At 38.5% G+C, this 20,809-nt stretch overlaps 1 protein-coding gene across 12 annotated transcripts in view; it reads right to left on the bottom strand.

Annotated features, from left to right (window-relative positions):
* Chrm3 (cholinergic receptor muscarinic 3) overlaps window positions 1–20,809 on the bottom strand; it is a 429,909-nt gene that overhangs the window by 301,462 nt on the left and 107,638 nt on the right. For all 12 annotated transcript variants that reach the window (XM_074056780.1, XM_074056779.1, XM_074056782.1 and 9 more), the window contains exon 2: window positions 448–554. The gene's annotated coding sequence lies outside the window, so the exon portion shown is untranslated. The remainder of the gene's footprint in view (window positions 1–447; window positions 555–20,809) is intronic.

Raw genomic sequence — 20,809 nt, forward strand, 5'->3', positions numbered from 1 at the left:
CCAAAATCATCATTCATCAATGATCACTATGATGCTTGTGCAAGTGGAAGAACATCAAATACTCTGTTCAGTAACATTACAATAAAACCGAACTATTTCAAAACGTTAAACTAGATAAAAATCTTTAGTCTTATATTGGTGACAAATTTATATAAGGTTACATAACCAGAAAACACTGAAATTTTCCAGTGACTTTTTATACAGTTAAAAGAGAGGTTTCTAAACTCTGTCTGTATAGACATACATATACCACCATACTGATGCATATTTTTACATAATAGACATTTTAGCGTGCTCTCTTGTTTTACAATTAGTACTGAAAGACGAAATTTAGTCACAGCCCATGCCACCAACATGAATACATGTATCTCTCTTTTTTTTTTTTATAAAGGTATCCTCTGTTAAAATCTCAACAGAATAAATGAAATTGAATTAAAAAATACTTACTAGTGATGAGCCTTGGAGTCGCACATCATGGATGGGGAAGGATATGGTTCATTCAATCCACAGTCTGAGCAACTCAGAACCGAAATTGGTGCCATTACTATTCATATCTAAATGGACACAAAAATGACAAAGTCAGTCAATTATTTCTTATCATTTGCACAAGCGTACCTCTCCGTTCTGTAGCATACTAAATAGTGACAGACATTTGACAAGCAATCCCGTGGAAAGACTTTAATCTACACACCTCTGTTTTGCTCACAACATGAAGCACAGCCAAGGGGAATATACCATTTAGTAAGTAAATGTTAACTATGACTAGGAAGTAAATTCAGTAGTGAATTGATTAAAAAAATATTTTGGGAAGTTCATACATTTATCAATAAGAAAAAAAATCAAACAATACGAAACTTATTCTCTGATATGGATTTTTGGGGTCCTATGATCTGAGCATTACACCATGCCTGGGTATGAGATTCATTTAGTTTTTCCACCGAAACTTCATAGGTAGTTACTGCATTTTATAAATTCTAAGGCACAGAGTATAAAGCAATCAGCACAGGGCTCTGAACTCTTTGGAACAGGTTACTTCACCACACCAAATGGAAAGACTTCATCTTATGCATAGTCCATACCTCCTGCAAAGCGAGCGACAGATATCAAGAGTATCAGATAAAGACCTATCTCATGACTCCTTCTCTTCCTGGTGGTTCTCAAAAAGATAAGATTATATTCTATTCCTTTTCATGAATCAATATAGATATAAAGTGACATCTCACTTCAGGATACAGTTACACATCCAAATATTTGCTGAGTAAATGAATAAATGAACAGCAACCACAAAAGTAGCTCTTGGCATATGTTTAATTCACACTTTTGTCAGTCTTGTAATTTACTTACCAATGTTATCCTCCTGCTTGAAACACATGCTTAAGAAGGAAAAGTAGAATGGATAATTTGAAAAATCATTTGAAGTCCAATTATGTTCTTTCAAAAATTACAAACTAGTAGCTGGGTGCTGGTGGTTCAAGCTTGTAATCCTAGTTACTTGGGAGGCTGAGATTGGACCCTATCTCCAAAAGAACCAGAGTCAGGGAGAGAGAGAGGAAAGAGAGAGAAAACTGGAGGTATGGCTCTAGTCAAGAGCCCTGACTATTAGCATGAATCCCTGAGTTAAAACTCCAGAACCACCAAGGAAAAAATGTTACACATTAGTCATTTAATTTAGTTCAATTAGAAAGATTCCTCAAAAGTTAAAAAGGTTAAGTAATAATGACATTTTTCAGGAAGAAAGAAATCAATTATTCATTTCTAGATTGGATGTAAGTTGTTAACAAGATCCACATGACTTCCCTCGTCCCAGAACACAAAGGAAACAACTACACAAAAATGGGAGAAAATGGGCATGATCCATCTACAGGCAGAAATTAGGAATGAGGACAAGCTGCTTTGGACATTGCTGCTAGGGAGAAACAGCACATCTAGAGACCCCAAAGTTCAGAACCAAACTTATCCTGCAGAAAGAGCAGAGCACATTCTGCAGAGTGGGGGGGGGGTCCATAAACTACAATACCACTGCCTGTGTTTGTGCTGCCTATGAGCTAAGAGTAGTTTTACATATTTAAACTTTGAAACAAATTAAAAGAATTGTATAAGCTATTTTAATTTCAAATAACAGAGTCCATAAATAAAGTTTTATTAGAACACAGCTGTGGCCATTCATTTACATATTGTTCTTGGGTTTTTATTTTCTATAATGGCAGAGCTGAGAAGTTGGGTCAGAGATGACTGACCTACAAAGACTAAAGTATATAGTCATCCCAGGTATCATCAAAGGATTGGTTCCAGGACCCTAATGCTGCCGAGGCCATAAAAAGCTCATGACCTTTATTTTAAAAAAAATGGCATTGATTTTGCATATTACCTACACACAACTTCCCATAGCCTTTAAATCATTTCCAGGTTACTTATAATACTTCATACAAGGAAATGCTATGTACATAAATGTTATTCTGTATTTTCTGGATAGTAATGACAAGAAAAAAAGTCTATACTTGTTCAGGGTAGATGCTGCTTTTTCTCTTAAATATTTAAAATCTGCTATTGATTGAATCCACAGTGCACAGTGGAACCCACAGATCCAGAGGGCCATCTGTATGCTATTTGAACCTTTGTGGAAACCATTTGATGATCTGTGTCTAGAGAAGTATTAGTTTCCAAGTGGGAGGATAGTTTGTTAGAGGAAGGAGGATCCTTTGGGCAGATGGGAGGCAGGAAGTGGGACTCCTCTCTAGCAGAGGATCAAGAACCCAGGGGCAGTGTAACAGTGACACAGCATGGAGTAGGGCAGGGCAATTTTCTGGGGACAGTGGGGCTTTTCCCTGGAGGAGGCACCAGACAGAAGGTCAGACTCGGTCTCCCATGTCTGGCATAAAGGCTGGGCCATGGAAGGTGGATGAAAAAATCTGGCCACAGAAGAGCATCATCAACCTGCTGGTCTGGAGTTCTCTGGAAGGCAGTTTGGGGATTCTATCTCCCTTCTTGTACAAACAGACCTCCAGAATGATATATAGCTTAAACAACCAGATATTGTTGAAGGTCTGAGCAAGATGAGACTAGGAGCACATGAAAACACTTAGCCAGTTACAAAAGAATCCATCCAGTCCACCCCATCCCACTTAAGGGCAATAGTAGGCTACAGCAGAGATTTGTAAATGGGTGAAGAAGAAAAGCCAAACAAAGCCTGAGGCATGAAGACCAAAAAGAATCTGCTAGATATAGCCAAGAAGACACAGCCTTCCATGGAATGGAAGTATTTGATTGTGAAAGGCATCAAAGAAGGTTACAATAGTTATTATAAGAACATCTGATTTGTGCTCTCAAGAAAATGTAAGTCAATAGAGAACAAATTCCTGTTTATCTTCACAGAAGTTAATTAAGCACAAATAAATGAGAAGACAGTTAGGTGGTTTCCCATTTACTTGGATCTTGGAATGAAGAAAGGTTGGGTTTGAGCTGGAAAACTTGACTCTGAACCCAAATTCCAGAGTTTTCTTGCTCTGTGAACTTGAACAACTGACATCATAGCCAAAGACTCACTTCTTTTGCCTCTATAATAGGGTTGTTCTAAGAGTTATAAGAACAAGTGTGCATAAATCATCTAGCATACCACCTGTCATGGGGTATTTGCCAGTTTCTTGACTTCTCTTGGGTCTGCCCCCAACTTACATTTTATCACTTCTGTGCTAAGGGCTAACTACATTTCATGATTATTACAGGTGTAGGAGAATGGGGGCCAGAAGCGCAGGTCTCTCCTGTGCTCCACACTTAACTTTGTACCTTCTGTTTTTTCTGGGTAGACTACAACTTTTAACTCTGGGCTTTTCTCTGTAAACTGATAGTCATTTGAAAAAAAATTAATTCAGAAGCAAATTCTAAACCATTCATAACATTTTGTACATAAATCCATTATTAAAATTCACATTACAATATTATCCTTACATGTCTGATATAATACCACAGTGACTGACTGTAGTCTCATTGGAAAACACACATATGCAAAACAATTTATGCACATACACATTCTAGCTAGTGGCTGACCTAGTGATAGGGAACCCACAGGGTCTTCAGACTCTTGGTGAATAAATGGCTCCTTCTTAATTCTACTTGCAACCTGTGGCGTAACAGTGACTTCAGCACTGCTAGGGGCACAGCGGGTTCTAATATTGAAAGAATTAAATGAAGAACAATGGGACGGGAATGGTGGTGAGCATTTGGTTTATAAACAATGAGCTCTGGGCTAGGGGTGTAACTCAGAGGTAGAGCGTATGCTTACGTGTGCACAAGTCACCCAGGCATACACACATACACACACACACACACACACACACACACACACACACACACACACACGTGAGCACTAAGCTCCATTCTGGTGGCACGGCACTTGTCCATTTAATTATCTTTGAGAGCAATCAAAATATGCACAAAATGTTATAAATTTCTTCATTTACTAAATGTGGATAAATCAACTCTAGACATATATCCCAGTAAAAAAATCTTACCTCTTTTCTTGAATATCTAATGTGTGCCAGACTCAGTAGTAGGTACAAGCCCTAAGTTAGCTATTATTATTCTTATTTTTTTCCAGAGGGGGATAGAAATGGTAGAAGTTGTGACTGCTGTTATTAACAACCCCCAAAAAAACAGATTAACAGTATGCCATTTAAACTATTAAACTTATGCAGTGTTTTACTGCTACAATGAGTATGAAAGTTATGCTGAAATAAGGAAATGTGTATAAAATGCAGAATATAAAAATGCAATATAATGCATGATAAGTTAGTAAAACTTAGAAAATAATAAGATTGAAAGATGAAAATAATAAGACTGTGATTTAGATACTTATTTGAAGTTCCTCACTTTCTCTGAGAGAGTACAGATTTGCCAGAGCTCGAGTTCATGCTTATAAAAAAGAAAATGGATATATATTTCTAAAATTGTGGCAACCTTCCAGACTTTCACATGTAGAATGTCATTCTTCTTCATTACTATTGTTATAGTAAGAGCAATTTGTTTATTTTATTGTTGGTAATGGAAACATTTGGAGGCAGATTTAAGGAAAGAACTATTGAAGTGAAGTTATATCTGAAATGGAGTCATTGAAACTACCTGCTTGACTTAAAATAGAGTTCACCTTATTACTTCCCAGTTAGCATAAGCAATCAATGTATTATAATGGTAACTTTTGTTAGCAAAGGTTAAATTATGTTAAATTTTTCTGTTAGTTGGCTTTCCCTTACTGTAAAAATGTCTGAGATGATCAACTTACCAGAGAAAATGTTTATGTTGGCTCACGGTTTAAGAGGTTTCAGCCTGTGATCAGATGGCCCTGGCTGGTCTTTGGGCCTGTGCAGAGGTAAGACACCATGATAGGAAGGTGCAGCTGGGCAAAACTGTTCACCTCAGGGCCAGGAAGTGAAAAAGACAAAAAGGAGTGGTCGGGTTCCCACTATCCTATTCAAGAGCACACCCTCAATGACCTGTACCCAATAGGTAACGCCTCCTCAAGGTTCCACCATCTCGCAATAGTGTCAGGCTTGGAAACCAAACCTTTGATAATGGGCTTTTGGGGGACACTTATGATCAAAACTTACAAACATTTTGTCAAGACAAAACTCCCCCAAGCTCAATGAAACAATAAAGAAGTGGGCAACTGAACTAAACAGAACTTTTTCAAAGGAAGAAATCCAAATGGCCAAAAAACACATGAAAAATGCTCACCATCCCTGGCCATAAAGGAAATGTGAATCAAAACCACACTGATTCTACCTCACCCCTGTTAGAATAGTTATCATCAAGAACACCACCAATAACAAATGTTGGTGAGGATGTGGGGGGGGGAAGGAACCTTCACACACTGCTGGTGGGAATGCAAGCTATTACAACCACTATGGAAAACAGTATGGAGGCTTCCTAAAAAACTAAACGTAGATCTGACATATGATCCAGTACCTCTCCTAGGGATATACCCGAAGGAATGTGACACATGTTATTCTAGAGGCACCTGAACACCCATGTTTATTGCAGCACTATTCACAATAGTCAAGTTATGGAAACAGCCAAGATGCCCCACTATTGATAAATGGATCCCAAAGAAAATGTGGTATTTACACACAATGGAATTTTATTCAGCCACAAAGAAGAATGAATTGTTGTCATTCTCAAGTAAATGGATGGAGCTGGAGAACATCATCTTAAGTGAAGTTAATCAGGCTCAGAAGGCCAAAAATCACATGTTCTTCCTCATATGAGGATTATTGACCTAAAACAAAAGCAGTAATATTATTGGACATGGGTCACACACTAAAGGGAGACTGTGCACAGGAGAAATAGGAAAAGGGAAGGAAACCTAAAACTTGAATGTGGCTAATGTGCTCACTGTAGAGGAGTGAATATAGTAATCTTAAACTGGGAGAGGCCTCTATGGGAAGGGGACTAGGAAGTGGTGAAGAGGTCCGGTAGAGATGAACCAATGTGGGTTGCAATAGTGTTGTTCATGGTAACAACACTAGGAATCTCTCTGTATAGCTATCTTTACCTCAAACTAGCAAAAACCCTATGCTTTTCTTATTACCTCTTATGTTTTCTCTTCAACAAAGTCAGAGAATAAGAGAAGAGAACAGGTTCTGCCTGGAAGCAGGGTGTGAGGAGGAGTTGGTTCAAATAATATATACACATGTAAGTAAATGTAAAAACCATAAAAAAAATGTCATGTGGACTGGAAACATGGCTCAAGCAGTAGTGTGCCTGCCCAGCAAGTGTGAAGCCCTGAATTTAAATCCTAGTACCAACCTCCACCAAAAAAAAAGCCAACATGTGCAGAAAAGAAATTATTCCATACATACTTCTGCATGAGAGAGAAGGAGAAAGAGAGACAGAAACAGAAAACCAAAAAAGGGTAACATTTGACCAGCAAGACAGCTGTGTTCAGAGAGCTTTTGAGCCTGCTAGAAGGTGTTCAGGTCAGAGCTCATCTGACCTTCACACTTTCATCTGAAGAAGTTTTAACCAGCGTCACTAACTCTTAAAGCAATTGATGTCCTCTTATTCTCATCTCATTATCCCAGAACAAAGGCACACACAATCAAAAGAATTTGGTGAAATCAAAGCATCTTGTCACAAACAAAGTACAAAAAGTAACCTTGATTGTCTAGCTAGGAAACCCAATCATCAGGGAACATGAAGCTGCTCCTTGCTTGTGAGGGAGAGACTCTGCTTCCCCCAGATTTTATGCTCCGAGTCGAGTCTCACATCTGAGACCCTGGGTGCAAGCACATGTAGGGCTGGCTCCCCCGAGGTAAGGCATGATGTCCTATGTGGGTTGTAAACGCACATTGCAGCTAGGTTTTCTTTCATAGAAGGGTGATCTGAAGAGCACTTTCCTCTTTGCTAAGATTTTAAAGATACTTTTCACTAGAAATAACCATTTTAGTACCTTGACTGGATGGCTGAAGCTGTAAGATAAGACATAATAAATCAAAACAAAAGATAGCCTTTATGAGAAAGACGCAGGCATAAAGAAAGGTGTGTTCTAAGCTTGTTTAAAATTGCCACGGGGTAGGTTTATGTGTGTGTTTACATTTGTAATGAGACAACTGTCACTTTGTGTTTAGACACACTGGCTATTAAACTTTAAAGACTAGTTGTCCTGAAAATTAACTTCTGTGTTTGTTCTCCTTTTGCCCTGCTGGTGTTCCAATTGCTCTTTTCTGTTAACTTGAAGTAAGGACAATTAAATTAACTAGACAAAAATCAGTAGGTTTTTTTTCATATATAATTTACAAAATCAAGCAGCTTCTATTTAAATTTTATGTTAGCTCCAACATTGTCTAATTGGGTTGAAACATCATTTGGCAGGCTGTGGGTAAAGGGCTCTCTCATGAATCAGAGCTGTCACAGTGGGACAGCAGTGGTCAAGCCCTTTCGTGGAGGGGTGAGGAAGAGCTTAGCTAATGCAGAGAGGGGTCAGAAGTTAGGTCAAAGGGCTAACATAGAGAAAGTGGGAAGCAGCTTCAATCGCATCTTCCTTGGGGGGAGTAAGAGGATGAAAACCACTTTCAGAGGGACTCTCATCATACTTTGTAATTGCATTGAAGATAAGAACTACGTAGATGAAATGCAAGGCTCGGCTACAAGCTCATTGTTTTAGTCATTACATGCTTTTGCCTTTCTCTTTCTTCTGCTGCTCCCTCCCTCACCCCATCCTCCTCTTCTTCCTTTTTACTCTTCCTCCTTTCATTCTTTGCAGCAGGAGCAATGCCATGCATGGTTAATACTGACTGCTCACGTGGCTACCCACCTGTCGAGCACTTTGATGCTTGCTTTATATGTATATTTTTATTCTTGCACTTTTCCAACACTTTTTTTTAATCTGTATTTCACAGAAGATGTTTTCAAAGCCAAATAACCAGTGAGTGGATAAAAGTCAGAACCTACCTGATTCTTTTATCAATAAAATAACATTTCTCAGGAGAAGAATTCTGGGTAAATGCAGAAGTTGGTTCAACATTGCAGACCCTGAGTGTGTGATCTGGGATGGGAGACCTGAGTTAAGTTATACATGAGAACAAAATCCCCTACCCAAGAGCTACTCAACTAAATATTCTTTAAAGAAAAGAGATAAAATAAGTGCTTAAGGAACAAATGAAATTACTTTCTGAATTTTAATCAGGAAGGACCATTATAAGTCATAGTGTCCCAGTTAGCTTACAGATGATGAAAAGGAAAAAGAATGATTGTTACTAGACCAGAAGATGTATAGACAGGATGAGTGGTTAGTGGGGGTATTTCTTTAACACTTACTAGGGATGGCTGCCTGGTTCTAGTTGTTGAGTGTTAGCCTTGCAAGCACTGAGTTTAAACCCCAGTAGTGCCAAAAAATAGCAATAACAAAAATAGAGGAATAAAGAAGAAATTGCAAAAACATTGCCAACCAGTCTATGAATACCTCAGCATTAGAAATATGAAAGGGAAACTAGAGAAAACTGAAGGGAAGCAAACTTAAAAGTCAAACTGGAAGCCTAAGAAAAGAAAGAAAAGCAAAATTATCTTATTATCTAATAGAATTCATTCCTCAAATGATGAAATATTTTTGATCAGAATATATCCACAGTGGCAAGATGTGTGTTCAGAATGAAATTAAATGTTCCCTTCAGTCTCTTGCCTTAGAACTTTAAAGCACTCAAAAAGTGACTGCAGTGGCGATTTGGAAAGCTGAAAGACCCTGGTTTTCCTGGAAGTACAGTAAGAAGGAAGGGAGCCAAGAGCACTCAGATGCATGAAGACCGGGTTTTCACTTTTCACATTATCCACCCTGGTGTTTAGTTGTTATTTTTTCAGGCCTCTATGGAGGTCTTTGGTTACTTTTCTAGTTTTTCCTTGAAAGGAAGTGATTTATGACCCTCAGTGAGTATAACAATTTCCAATAAAATGATGGTTTACTAATATTTTGCATATAGCGGGGTCTGAGGTATGTTGTGAAAGTAGAAGGTTAACAAATTTAAGCAATGTTCCTTAGTCTTTGGATAGATACTATTTCCTTTGGCATCAAGGCAGAATTAAAGACAACTGCAGTGAGTTCTCAGGAAGATCACAGCGGCTACCCACCAGAGGAGGAGGAGCATGATTTAGCCAAGGGACTACTAGTGACCATGGCCTCCAGCCGGGACGGAGAGCACACTGGTCATCTGCTTCTCCTGACCCTCTGACACTGCTCATTTTTGGTCACTGACAATCAATCAGACCTAAGCAAGTGTGAAACTATGAAGACGAGCCATTTAAATCTAGTGTTATCTTCTACCTTCACTCCAAGTACAGACTGGAATTTGGGGCAACAGACTCGGGATGCCCACCTAGGCTTGGAACTAGCAAGGCAGTCACAGGGTCTGAGTAGTGTTCTTCAACCTGCTCAGCAAACGTGCAGTTTTGAGGCTATGCACGCTGCGTGCTGACTCATGCTCATGAAAACAAACCTGCCTCTGCCTCATGAGCAGGTCCAGGTCAAGCCACATTGCAGGTCCAAGGTCAAATATCAACAGTTTGAATCCAAAAGCCCAGGGTGGTGGACTCTTGAGCAGCCCTTATCTTTGCTCAAGCCAATCTTATAGCTCTACTCATTAACATGGATGGACCTCCATGAGGGTGACCTCTAATGCTAAGAAAGAAGTCTCCAAAGTGTCAAAAGCCACTCCAGTTAGTCTTCTCAGAGAGATTCCCACACAGGACAAAAGATCAGGACCCCATATGACAGGTTTCTTAGGCTTAACTAAACACAGTGCAACACAGAAGCCTGAAGAATTTTCTGACAAGAGTGTGAAAACATTTTCACAAGGCAGACCCACACTTGATCGAGTCAGGGTGCTAAAATACAGGGTGCAAGGTGGAAAATGAGAAAGAGAGATGACCTAGAATATGGGAGTTAAAAATCAAGGTGGACCATTCTTTTTTTTTTTTTTTTCCTTTTTCTTTTAATTGTTTTTTATTTTCATTTTTCTTTTATTATTCATATGTGCATACAAGGCTTGGTTCATTTCTCCCCCCTGCCCCCACCCCCTCCCTTACCACCCACTCCACCCCCTCCCGCTCCCCCCTCCTCAATACCCAGCAGAAACTATTTTGCCCTTATCTCTAATTTTGTTGTAGAGAGAGTATAAGCAATAACAGGAAGGAACAAGGGTTTTTGCTGGTTGAGATAAGGATAGCTATACAGGGCATTGACTCACATTGATTTCCTGTGCGTGGGTGTTACCTTCTAGGTTAATTCTTTTTGATCTAACCTTTTCTCTAGTTCCTGGTCCCCTTTTCCTATTGGCCTCAGTTGCTTTAAGGTATCTGCTTTAGTTTCTCTGCATTAAGGGCAACAAATGCTAGCTAGTTTTTTAGGTGTCTTACCTGTCCTCACCCCTCCCTTGTGTGCTCTCGCTTTTATCGTGTGCTCATAGTCCAATCCCCTTGTTGTGTTTGCCCTTGATCTAATGTCCACATATGAGGGAGAACATACGATTTTTGGTCTTTTGAGCCAGGCTAACCTCACTCAGAATGATGTTCTCCAATTCCATCCATTTACCAGCGAATGATAACATTTCGTTCTTCTTCATGGCTGCATAAAATTCCATTGTGTATAGATACCACATTTTCTTAATCCATTCATCAGTGCTGGGGCATCTTGGCTGTTTCCATAACTTGGCTATTGTGAATAGTGCCGCAATAAACATGGATGTGCAGGTGCCTCTGGAGTAACAGTCTTTTGGGTATATCCCCAAGAGTGGTATTGCTGGATCAAATGGTAGATCGATGTCCAGCTTTTTAAGTAGCCTCCAAATTTTTTTCCAGAGTGGTTGTACTAGTCTACATTCCCACCAACAGTGTAAGAGGGTTCCTTTTTCCCCGCATCCTCGCCAACACCTGTTGTTGGTGGTGTTGCTGATGATGGCTATTCTAACAGGGGTGAGGTGGAATCTTAGCATGGTTTTAATTTGCATTTCCTTTATTGCTAGAGATGGTGAGCATTTTTTCATGTGTTTTCTGGCCATTTGAATTTCTTCTTTTGAGAAAGTTCTGTTTAGTTCACATGCCCATTTCTTTATTGGTTCATTAGTTTTGGGAGAATTTAGTTTTTTAAGTTCCCTGTATATTCTGGTTATCAGTCCTTTGTCTGATGTGTAGCTGGCAAGTATTTTCTCCCACTCTGTGGGTGTTCTCTTCAGTTTAGAGACCATTTCTTTTGATGAACAGAAGCTTAAGGAAAGATAGCACCTACAAATCAGCTGTTACTCAAACTCCGCCCCTAGCAGTGGTTCTGTGCTCTTCCTGTAAGTGACAACATCACCAATTAGGGTGTCCTTTTTATCACTCCCTATCATGAGCTAGGTAAAATGTTAAATTCCAAACATGCATTGCACCATTCAAATATTGACCATAGATGGGACCCTCATTTCATAAACAAAGAAAACTTAGTTTGGACTTTGCCAAATTTCATTCACTTTTCACCATACAACTACGTAATACTGTGTTTTCTGTTTAGAGGAGGTTCCTCAGATCGTAACTAAGAAGGTCCATATTTGGAAGTGAGAAGTGGCTGGTAATTCTGCTGGCAGTGAGTAGTTATGTGGACTAACCTATCCAGTGATCTGTTTTCCAGCCTACTGAACGGAATTAGTAGCTCCACTTTCAGAAAATGGGATGGATAAAGTTAGGTAATATGGACGTGAAAATACTTTAAAGTTAAAGATGTAGAGGTATAAACTGGTAGGCATATTTTCTTAAAATGATCATCTTCTTTTTTTCTTCTCTCTCTCTCTCTCTCTTTTAAATAATGATACTGGTATTTGATCTTAGGGCCTGTGCTTACTAGGCAGGTGCTCTTCCACTTGAACCACTCCTCTGGCACTTTTTACTTCAGTTATTTTTCAGATAGGGTCTTCTGTTTTTACCTGGGCCCTGACTAGACTGCAATCTTCCTACTTACACTTCTAGTGTAGCTGGGATGACAGGTGTGCACCAATATATCTTAAATTAAGATGGGGTCTCATTAACTTTTTGCCTTGGCTGACCTCGCACCTCCTATTGAGTACTTGGGATTACTGGCTAAAATGAATAGTTTTACTCCATTGGTGCATTGGGCCTTTGTTTGCATGTTTTATTATCATATCCAAATAAAATGGAGAACAGGAAGAACTGAGTGCTTTTCTTTTCAGAAAATAAAACTCGAAAAACAAAACTTGAAATAATCTGAACTTTTTTTCCTAAACAGGAACAGGACAGCTTCAAAATATATTATTTCTATCACAGTGCTACAGGTCATTCAAGGATACTTTGAAATTAAAATTTAAAGTTTTAATTAAGGAGTAATTTTTTAAGAATAGGAAACCTTTTTCATGACACTAACGAATACCACTTAATAGACATAAATAGTATTTTAGCTGAATGTGTTTCAATTCTTTTTATTCTCATGTTCTTAGAGGTGGTCATGACAGATTCATAGCAAAGATTATATTAAACTTCATCAGAATGTCTTCTTTTTAATTATCTTTTCCCCTATTATTTTTCCCAAACGATCCACTTTCTACTTTTTTCCATATTCTTAATTGCTTTCTTACTTTACCTCCTCCTGCTCATTACACTTTGTTGTTTTGCAGGATCTTCATGTTAAGCTTTGTGTGTAAGGTGAGAGGAGCATCTACACGACAGCACGCATGTCAGACATGTTTGTAGAATCATCAGGTTCGTGATATCTTAAAACACCTACTTCAAAATAATTTTACTTTGGGTAGACGTATAGAAATGCTACTTTCTAACATTTTATGACTCCTGCCACGATCAAACCATAACATTTATGTAAAATAACTAAATACAACCATCAGTGCTTCTGAAACTAGTTTTCAAAGTTTTGGATTGAGAAGTTCTCAGGATCTTCTGACATTTTTAAAATTTCTTTTATTCATATGTGCATACAATGTTTGGGTCATTTCTCCCCCCTTCCCCCCTCCCTCTCCCTTCCCCCTGTCCCTTCTCTCTCCCCCCACCCTCGCTACCAGGCAGAAACTATTTTGCCCTTATCTCTGATTTTGTTGATTTTTGTTGGTTTTGTTCATTTGCAATAATAGGAAAGACCAAGGGTTTTTGCTAGTTGAGTTAAGGATAGCTGTACAGGGAGTTGACTCACATTGCTTTCCTATACATATGTGTTACATTCTAAATTAATTCTTCTTGAACTAACTTTTTCTCTAATTCCTGGTCCCCTTCTCCTATTGGTCTCAGTCGCTTATAAGTTTCTGCATTAGTTCCTTTGCATTGAGGACATCAAATGCTATCTTGTTTTTAAAATTTTTTTTGAGTTTCTTGCCTATCCTCACACCTCCCTTGTATGCTCTCGCTTTATCATGTGATCAAAGTCCAATCCCCTTGTTGTGTTTGCCCCTGATCTAAAGTCTGCATATGAGGGAGAACATGCAACTTTTGGTCTTTTGGGCCTGGCTAACCTCACTCAGGATGATGGTCTCCAGTTCCATCCATTTACTTGCAAATGATAAGATTTCATTAGTCTTCAAGGCTGAATAGTATTCTATTGTGTATAAATACCACATTTTCTTAATCCATTCGTCAGTGCTGGGGCATCTTGGCTGTTTCCATAACTTGGCTATTGTGAATAGTGCCGCAATAAACATGGGTGTGCAGGTGCCTCTGGAGTAACCTGTGTCACACTCTTTTAGGTATATCCCCAGGAGTGGTATTGCTGGATTATATGGCAGATCTATGTTTAGATTTTTAAGTAGCCTCCAAATATTTTCCAGAGTGGTTGTACTAGTCTACATTCCCACCAACAGTGTAAGAGGGTTCCTTTTTCCCCTGCATCCTCGCCAACACCTGTTGTTGGTGGTGTTTCTAATGATGGCTATTCTAACAGGGGTGAGGTGGAATCTTAGCGTGGTTTTGATTTGCATTTCCTTAATGGCTAGAGATGGTGAGCATTTTTTCATGTGTTTTTTGGCCATTTGAATTTCTTCTTTTGAGAAAGTTCTGTTTAGCTCACTTGCCCATTTCTTTATTGGTTCATTAGTTTTGGGAGAATTTAGTTTTTTAAGTTCCCTATATATTCTGGTTATCAGTTCTTTGTCTGATGTGTAGCTGACAAATATTTTCTCCCACTTTGTGGGTGGTCTCTTCAGTTTAGAGATCATTTCTTTTGTTGAGTAGAAGCTTTTTAGTTTTATGAGGTCCCATTTATTTATGCTATCTCTTAGTTGCTGAGCTGCTGGGGTTTCATTGAGAAAGTCCTTACCTATACCTACTAACTCCAGAGTATTTCCTACTCTTTCCTGTACTAACTTTAGAGTTTGGGGTCCTCTAACATTTTTAAATGCAATTTCCCTCATCTAATTCCATCATTCCTATCAACGGTTGTTGTTTTTTCTTGTTTTTGTCCTAAAAGCTTCGAAAAATAATGGATAAGTGCTATTCTTTTATTGTCATTATCAAACACATGAATATAGTGAGTCTGGAATAAAACATGATTGGAGGCACCTCAATGAGTGTGATATAGCTCTTCTATGTAGTCTGATTCCTTCAAGTGTTTAAATGTTTAGTTGTGGAATGAGATAAATATTTATATACTTTTATGAAGTGAAAATATAAGGCAATTGAAAACATAATCACATATCACAATCTGCACATGCAGTAATGAGAGTGGTTATTAAAATAGTGAGATGTGGTGTGTGGCGATCTGGGTTGACTGGGAAAAGGGCTCCAGGATGTATTTGTCCTCACTTGGAATAGATGACAGCAGAGAATCATGGAAACAGGTGATTGTCTTGTGGGTTTGTGTAAGTGATGTCAAGGCAGCCAGTCCAGACAAGGAAAGCAGATTTCCTGCTCTGAGGAGTGAGATTTGTATAGTAGGATGGGCAAAAGGAAAATAAATTCACTTCTTATAAGTTTTGTACTTTTTAAATAACAAAAATAGAAAAAGCAAATTTTAAAGAGTCCCTTACTTTCAGTTGATATTTTCAATACTTTGTTTAGGGTAAAGAAGGAAGAGAGTGCAGAATTCCATGGCAGTCTCTTACCTGCTCTAAATACCATGTCCAACAACCAACAAAAACTAGTATCAACTAAGAGCACATATGGCTGTCACCTTTCACTGGAGAGAAGCCGAGACTCGTACTCTCATCACTGCATTGGTAACGTTTGATCGCACCACTGAATTCAGAATGTTTTCTTTTTAAATTTTAAAGTTGAATTTATGTAGGAGAAATTCACCTTCTGGTGTGAGATTTGTTGAGTTTTCATAAGTGCACACAGAATTGTAAGCATATTCACAAACAAGATACAGAAAACTTCTATCGTCCTGTGAAGTTACCCATGTTCCTTTGTGTTAATTCTCTCCCACTCCTCCAACCCAGGCAAGGCAAACTCAGATTTGATCTCCATACTTGAAGTTTTTCCAGAATACCATCATTAATCACATCATAAAAATTAAAGTCTTTTGGGTGTGGCTGCTTTTGTTCAGTATACAGTAAGCAAAATAGCTAATATAATTCTAGATTCTAAGTTCTGTTCCATTGATCTATGTATCCGTCCTTACACCAATACTGCACTGCTTTGGCTGTCAAAGTTTTATATTAGGTCAAAAATTAAGAAGTTCTCTAACTTTGTTCTTTCCCCAAATTCTGTAATTATGCTGGGTTCTCTAATTTCTTGTGTAAGTTTTTGGATCTGCTTGTCTATTTTTATTTAAAAATCCTAAAAAATATCCCCTGATACTGTTTTCCTGTGAAACTACTTTCCCTTCTGTGTCTTTTGACAATTTGACCATCATGTGTCTTGGTATTGGTCTTTGTGTTTATCTGATTTGCAGTTCACTAAGATTCCTGGGTATGTAGATTGATATTTTTCATAAAACTCAGGAAATTTTGCCATTATTTATGCAAATGCATTTTTCCTGCCTTTTCTACATTCTTTTTCTGGAATTCTCTTACATTAGTAAGTCTGATGCTGTATCACAGTCTTTGAGGCTCTTTTCACTTTTTTTTCATTTGTTCTATCTTTCATGGGTAATTCTCTTAATCAATTTTCAGATTCACTGATTCTTCTACCTTCTCAAGTCTGCCTTCAAGCTTGTCTACTACATTTTAATTTTTAAAATATAATTTCTGTCCCTTTAAAGATATTCTCCATCTAGTGAAAGATCACTCATATACTTTAATTCTTTAATCAAATTTTCTTAATTCTTTGGCTACATTAACAGCTCTGTTGAAGCCCATGGAACTCTATCAACCAATGCCAGGACTTGAACTGACAGCTTCTATCCAATGCTTCCTTTCCTTTAGTATGGGTTCACTATGAAAGTTCCACTTTTCTTAATATTTTCAATTATTAATGTAAATTTATAGGAACAATGCTTTAAGCCATTCACTTTTAAAATGTGAATCAAGCAATATAGAGCTAAAATGTATCACATTTGTTTCTATACATTTGTTGGAACTGGAAGCTGAATTTGAAAGGCTGAGAAATCAGTAGCTGGTTCAATAGTGCAGTTAAGTAATTTGACCTATGCTTGGCAAACTTACTTACCAAAAAGAACAAGACACATGATACTTTGGGGAATGTGAGAATCATGTCAAAGAAAAGGTTAGTTTGTTGACTGAATGTGTTTTTAAAACAGAAAAAGGATGTGAGAAGCAGCTGAAGCCAGCCTTGAGCTTGCACAGAGTAACATCTGATGATACCTGGCTATTGTATAGAAGTAGTGATCAAAGGTGAATGGATGCAAATAGAAAAATGCATACTTGCCCGAGCAAAAGAACAAGTGAAGGCATCTTACGATACCTGGGTTACTTACATTTCAGCACGGAAGACGTCTGAAATTAGAGCTCCATGTTTTCCTTTTCAGAATCAGAAAACAGCTGGGGACATGCTGTCACCTGACATGTAACAACTTACACGTATCTCTTCAGTAATGATTTTTTCAATCTTATTTTTTATCTTGAAAAGCAGATACTAGAGAAAGACATCACTGCATCACTGCATTCAGAAATAATTGGGAGGTGATAGGGGAATGTATAGACTGGTTTTTTTTCCCTTTTTCTTTTCAGTGATATGGGAGTTTGAACTCGGAACCTCCCACTTGCTAGGCAAGTGCTCTATTACTTGAGCCATATCCCAGCCCTTACTGATTTAGTTACTTTTTTTGGTAAGGTCTCATGTATTTTCCTGGGGCCAGCCTCAAACTGCAATCTTCCTACTTATCCCCCTGACATAGCTGAGATGACAGGTGACTCCTAGACTGTTTCTTTAAACCAGAGTGAAAAGAGTAACATTCATGCTGTGCTTGTAGGTTCTCCCAGAAAAAAAGAAGTTTGCTTCTGTCTCCTTCCCAAATTAATTTGATGCTCTTTTATTTCTGTCTCTCACCTCTAATGCTCCAGGATCTGTAGACTCTATTTGTAACAAACAGTACAAGGTACATTGTCAGTCATGCTTTGGCATCAGTAAGACTTGCAGGAGGGCATCTTATTTACTCTGTGACTGTCATGCCCTGCACCTTAAACCTATGGCCAACCAAAAGTTCAGAAAGAACAGAAACAATCCAGGGAAAGTGTTTATCTTCTTGTCAAAGAAACATGGCAGCAAGACTTTCCAGGTCTCTTGCTGATCCCACTCTCTGCCCAGCAGCAGAGATCAGTCAGTCCTGCCAAGCATCAATGAGATAATCTCTCAAAGCCTGTCAGAGCCCATCACACAATGAGGGCAGTCTCTGAGCCAGCAGGGTAGACAGCTGTAACCCGACATCACCAGTGTAAGAAAAAGAAGATTAGTGATGTGAAAGTGTTCTCCTCCCTCCTAGAGCATGTACTCAAGCCTACCAAATCATAATAGCTGCTGATGTTTATTATAGACTTTCTGTGTTAATCACTTTTACATTGTCTCCTGATCCTAGTTTCATCCCTCATTTTAGAGACAGAACTGTTACGTGACTTGTATGGGCTCATAGCTTTCATTCTTGCTAAGTACCCTGCAAGATGTAGAAATACAAACTACAGACCAGCATGCCACCCTTACAGAAAGCAACTGTGTAGTGGGGGCAAAATATCTAATAACATAGCAATATCAAAGCATAGTTAATATTTTTAAATGCTTACTCTATAATAGCTGGATAAGTGTCTTACATTCAGTATCTCCTTTAATAATCATCAGTCTCTGAGAGAGTTTCTTTGATTCTCTTTCTTTTTAGTAGATGAGTAAACTGAGGCTAACAGAGGTTAATTGAAACATCAAAAGTCATTAACTAGTAAGTGATAAATGCTCTGCTGGAAATATTTACCAGGGGCAATAAGAACACAGAGAAAAGAGCAATTAACAGACAGGGGAGCTCAGTTCAAGCTTCAGCGAGAATTGTTTGACACTTGAACTGAGGTTTCAAATTGTGAGTGGGAGTTCACCTTGAAGGAGCAAGCAAGAGTCTTCGACCTTAAGAGAAGCATGTGACAGACGAAGATTTATCATAGAATGGGATAATCACTTGGTCAGCAGGCTGGAAGAAAGGGAAGAATAAGTGAAGATGTGGTGGGTGCCTACCCAGCAAGATATACAAGGTAGGGACTAGATTTTTTTAGGAAATTGCCTTTTGAAAGTTTTTTTTTTTTGCAATGAAATCCAGTTTCTACACTTGTTCAACAGCTCAGGCTCTGGAAATCCAATAATTCCAGGTTTGAATCATCTAGCTGTGTCATTTAACTAGGTTACTGAGGTCAGCAAATTTTATTCAATCCACAGTTCCTTCATCTGAAAAATGGGAATAAATATAGAAGCAATTTTGTAGGTTGTTAGTATTAAATGTCATAACAATTGCAAAAGCCTTCTTAGGGTTTGTAGATAGAAAAGGGATCTAATGAAAGTTAGTTATTCTTATCATTATCAATACAATTATCACCATGAATGAGACATGCCTGGTTTGCAGCTTGTAGAAAAGAAAATATACCAAAGAAAAAGTCTAATAAATGAAAAAAGGTCTCTTTTCCCCAGATCCAGGAATTACCCTTATGCAAAACAGCAGCAGCCTCAGGTGCATTTACTTGCACTTGACAGCAGCACAAGACCAAGAGCAGCAGTGGGCTGGCTGAGGCCAAAGGCTCTTATTGACTATATGGGGAAACCAGTCTAGCCAGGGGCTTCTGGTAAGTCCTGAAGCCCAGGTGAGCAGAGCACTGATATTCACAGAGTCCAACCCAAGGGGCAACTTCACAGCTGGTAAAAACACTGGGATGAAGTGGAGTTGCCGTATTTCTTCATAAAATGACATAAAATGTCATAACTGACATAAAATGTCAGTTATTCTTTGAGAGCACAACCTCAGGCAGTTGGAGGGTCAGTAGCAAGATTTAGCTGTACAGAATTAGGGGGAAAAAGCATTCAAGTAGGGGAGGAGGTGCTACTTAGGTCAATTGCATGGTAATTTAGGTCAAGAGATCTTTCCTAGGGGTCATTTCAGCATAGAGACAGGCAAAGATGTAGGACACAGAAGATTCAGGTCAAAGCACGATTTCTTTTCTGCACATTAGTTGTGCAAAACATTGGCAACAGACCTCAATTCCTACTGTTCCACATATTGGAGCCTAAGACCACATCTCTCCTGTCAAGTCTCCATCACACTTAGCTGAAACTCCACAGCCAGTTTAGCCCTTGGTTTCCCAAGCTGGCTGCCAATGGGATCATTTGAGAAGTTTTAAGGTGTACTGGGGCTGACAGGAACTTGGATTTAATTGAAATAGGGTTGTCCTGGCAAACAACATTTCTAAAAGCTTCCAGACCTAATGGTATCCAGCAGCCAAGATGGAGAATGACTGGGGTAGACAAAGTCACACATTCAGTGTTCTCATCCCTTCCTGATTTACATTTAAAGCCACTAAGGTAAAAATCCACAGTCATGTGAAATAGTGGATTGGTGAAGGTAACTGGTGTTTATATGGCAAATTCATTCACTTATTTGCTCAAAAGAACAATCTATCATGTTACAGTTTGTATTATTTAATTTCAGTTGATGTTTGGATTAAACCTGAAATAATTAGGTTAATTTGCAGATAGACATTCATAGTATATATGATTTACAGTAAGCAAACAAAAAGAAGGAATGAGAAAAAAGAAAACCAAAATGCTGAGCTATACAATAACTGACAATCAAAATCAGACACATCAACCTGGTATGTGTTAGAAAGTTAATTATAACAGCGAAGCAAAACACAATAACAGAACATGGTTGATTCTTTGTAAAGGATGTGTTGACAGATGGGAATGCATGAACTTGCTC

The sequence above is a fragment of the Castor canadensis genome, chromosome 15 (genome assembly GCF_047511655.1).
Source record: "Castor canadensis chromosome 15, mCasCan1.hap1v2, whole genome shotgun sequence".
Lineage (NCBI taxonomy): Eukaryota > Metazoa > Chordata > Mammalia > Rodentia > Castoridae > Castor > Castor canadensis.